Source organism: Artemia franciscana, chromosome 5, assembly GCF_032884065.1.
Source record: "Artemia franciscana chromosome 5, ASM3288406v1, whole genome shotgun sequence".
NCBI lineage: Eukaryota > Metazoa > Arthropoda > Branchiopoda > Anostraca > Artemiidae > Artemia > Artemia franciscana.
This window is the reverse complement of record NC_088867.1, coordinates 36,565,496-36,569,871: the sequence shown is the minus strand read 5'-3', so window position 1 is coordinate 36,569,871 and position 4,376 is coordinate 36,565,496.

Below are 4,376 nucleotides of genomic sequence, written 5' to 3'. Positions count from 1 at the left end.
TCTTTTTTTTATCTAATACTTGTTATACCAAAACACATCGCTTTTTTTTCTTTTCTTTTTTGAAAACGACGTAAGTAAGGAGAAAAGTTACAAAGATCAGACTTTCAGTGTTCGAGAAATTTATTCCAATGGCTATTACCCTGGGTAATCACTCAATGGGAGTTGTTGTCGCTTTTGCGATAAATTCCTAGATGCTAAAAACAACGATGAAAATAATTATTATTCGTTCTAAGAAAAAAGTAGGCTTGTTAAAATTTTGGTGACTTTTTTTGCTCGAAATACTCGTATAAATGTAAGTATAACTACACTCAAGTTGCTTCAGTTCAAATCAGCTTGAATATCAATTTGTACGATATTTTGTAGGAATAGAGGTAAAATTTGTTTGTTCTTGGGTAAAATTAAACGCACAGAAAAGGGGGTTGCTATTTTTTTAGTAAAGATAATATATTATCATTGCTGTGGTTGTAAATAGAAAAGCTTAAACAAAGGTTTTGAAACCACAAATTTGGGTGAAAATGCTACAACCAAATAAAACATTCACGCATGGTGGAAATAAAGCGAGGAGGAAGTGGGTAGAACAAAAGATTTTGGTTTTCATTTTGTGCCTTTTTGTTGCACTTGTTATTGTCTTGTCAAAATTACGCGATAAGTGTAATATATCTCCTTTTTTTTCTCTACATGCAGATGTATGCAATTGTCATTGTCAGAATTTGTATCAGAATTTTTATTTGTTTAATGTGAGTTTAATACAGGATGCATAACATAAAAAAAAGGAAGATTTGTGGTTGTTTGCATAAAAATGTGAAATCCTAGCCTCTACTACTACTATTTCTGAAAGATCATCAGCAGCTGTGCATAATCCTTTTCCGTCCCACTCTGTTCAGGGGTCCTACGCCTTAGGGTTACCACCACGGTCAGTTCCTAAAGTGCTAAAACTGCCCAAATTTGCGTGCTACATAGCGATTTTTAGTGCTACAGTCAAATAATTTTTTGCGCGTGTTGCAGCGCAACAAGCGCATGGTTCGTTTAAGTATACTTGATTTAGTCTTCGGTTAATTTTTTAATCTTTTTATGTCTGGTTATTTCAAATGTAGTACCAATCTTTCAAAACGAACAAGGCAAAAATGCGCTCCTGGTAATTAGCGCCGATTTTTTGTAACAAATACGGGAAAAGAGCAGTCCGTGCTTTTTGTTTGTTAATTTCACTACCCTTTTTCAAAATTTTCATTATTTCTTCCAAGACAAACAGAAAGAATTGTAGCACCGAAGTGCTAGAAATTGTAGCACGGAAGTGCTACTTTTGGGTCATTCAATGTAGCGCATGCTTCAGTGCTACACATGATGAAATAGTGCTAAAACACCACTTTTGCGCTACATGTGGCAATCCTGATCCGATTAAGTTCCTGGTTTCTTTAGATATTTTTTTTTACGAGCTCTTCCCAACCGAATTGAGGATTTCCTCCTTTTCATCTGGCCACGTGTAGATTCCAAAAAAGTGCGACTTAGTCCTTGTAATGTAACTTAATCGTCTTAGTGTTTCTGTCTTAGAAAATGACAATTTTCGTACAACTTATTATTGTATATACGGTCACTCAAACGAGTTCTCGAAAATTCCTTAGGAAATCCTCCAGGAACATTTCTGGAATGTTTAGCATACATAATCATGTAGCATGTGTAACCACTGTCATTACACAGTCTTGGCTCCGCCGTAATCTTGCCTACATAATATAATCCTATAGTGGCGTTGGGGTGGACCCTTCACGATTTATCCTAACTAGAACCATGACCATGAACAGTGTGGCAGAGGGACATTGAGGAGTGATATTCCTCAATTAAAGTATAGCTTTGTAAGCGACATTGCATAACATAACATCGAAAGCTTCAATAATTCTTGTGGATTAGGTAATAAGCTTTGAACAGTCTCAAAATTTACAGGTGATTTAGTTCGGCTCTCTAAATTATCATTCTCTAAACTACCCTGAATCTTTTAGAACTAGCCTACCCAAGGCGTTCGTCTCGTAAATTGGCAATATCTCATCAGGACTGTTTATGTATGGCCGTATAAATAGAATGAGATCGCTTGTTCAAGAAAAGGAGGATGCATCATACCTTGCAAAATATTTCTCCCAAAACCATATGGCCCATATGCTTCTTGTGTGTCACCAGATTCTTAAAGCTCCGCTTCAGTATTTACAAAATTGAATTTTAAGGGCGTCAGTATAATATATCCTCCGATAGTTTACTAACATCCCTTCGGTAACTCAACATCTGTTTTATCGTGATAGCTTTTCAGTGTCTTCCAAGACTTGCGGATGGTATAGTATGCACTGGTACTGAAAATGCATACTTAATTCTCTTTCAGGAAATTTTTAACACCTGCCAGGGTAAAGGCAACAAGAATTGCTTGAAAAGCCTTTGTTCGTGCTGACGACCTTGGTTATTGGCAAAAAAGAGCGCGGAAAAGATCGGTCGATCAGTAAGCAGACATACTATTCAGAAATATTTTCTATTTGACTAAAAAGAAATCGAATGACCACGGTAAAGTAATGACTGGCTGACTTCGAGAAAAATTGATATCACCAGTCTAAGACAAGCATTGCCAGACAATTTGTAGACTAGCGATGAAAATAATGTGCATAAGGGAGAAATATTGTACAAGCTAAATGTTGTAGTCAACATGTATGTTGCCCATATGTATGTATTCAACATAGATGTTTGCTAGCCAGAATAATTGAAATGGTGAATTTTAGGAACTTATTCAGTTGCTACTCTTAAAATATCTCACAACAACCTAACGGCACCTATTTTAAGGAACTCCAGATGGGAAGGTTCCGAAATCAAAACAAGGTCTAGCGAAGGCTTTAAGCCTAGCGCCCCTTAAAAACTAAAGTTAGCCAAAGATTAAAACAATATTAGTAGATACATTATCACAGTTAGTGCAAAAACGTTGACTTTGAAAAAAAAAATTGTGGTCTCCCATGTTTTATTTTTATTATTAGACAAAAATTAAAACAATAATGGTAGATACATTATCACAGTTAGCACAAAAGCATTGACTTTGAAAAAAAATATCTCCCATGTTTTATTATTATTAAGTATGAGAATGGCTATGGCTTATTGGCAAATTCTGGATTTTTATACCCTCTTAATAGCCAAAACAGATCAAAATTACTTGTTAGTGGATCAAAATTTGAAAGTAGCCATTTTAAACAAAGCAGTGGAAGTCCAAAAATATGTCTCGGCTGACATAATAAGTCCAAGCCCAGATCTGAGGACCCCAAATTATACGATGATCCCATATAAGACAGGAGGATCATAGAAATATTTGAATAAAAATACAGACATGTTGCATCTTGTTTTAATTAGTCATTTAATGACTTTCAATCTGTATAGTTGAAGGGCACAAAGTGAGGCCCTCGGGCACCTGCTTGCTCCAGCTCTCTGACCAATTATTTGTTTTCATAAAAAAAAAAAAAATACATTTAAAAGTCTTTGAGCTGGCTGATTACAAATCAAACACTTTATAATGTGCAATATGTATGTCCAAAACCTAAGGACACGTATATATTTCGCAAATTGTGGACACATCTCAGTTTATTGAAATCACCGTCATGCAAGGATTTTCAATCTACATGAATGAAGTGCCCAGTCTCTGGCTTGTGCACCTTCCAACACCTCTACCCGCTTCATGCATATAGACATGTTTACAACTTTTTATTCATGATCGTTCGGAATTATTTCGGGAATGGTCTTGTATTAAATGTTTTCATTAAAAGTCTTTAGAATCGCAGTATAACTGCCCTAAATGGGAATATATCAAGTATTCATTTCACAAATGTGTTATGATTTCAGCCGAGATTAGGTTCATAAGCATGTTCAAGCTTGCTGATTAAAAATTTGAGGCTAATCCTTAAATATAGGCTTAATTTTACTCGCAGCAAGACTAGGTGTCTTCCACCTCACCTGGCATCTAAATTCAGATCTTTTATAATATAGAAATATAGAAGCCTAAAATTAAAACATGTCAAGACTAATCAAACAGTTCGTGATAACGAACTGTTTGATGTGATAACGAGCTCCGACTCATCAAAAGACTCGAATTTTTATGCTGATTATAAATATATAAGTTTCATCAAATTTATTCTTACCTATCAAAAGTCACGAGCCTGGGAAAATTTGCCTTATTTTATAAAATAGGGGGAAACACCCTCCTAATGTCATAGTATCTTAACAAAAATCACACCATATCATTCAGCGTATTAGAGAACCTTATCGTAGAAGCTTTAATCTCCTATCTACAAAAATGTGGAATTTTATATCTTTTGCCAGAACACCGATCACGGGTGCGTGTTTTTTTTCCAAGGGTCATTGTATGG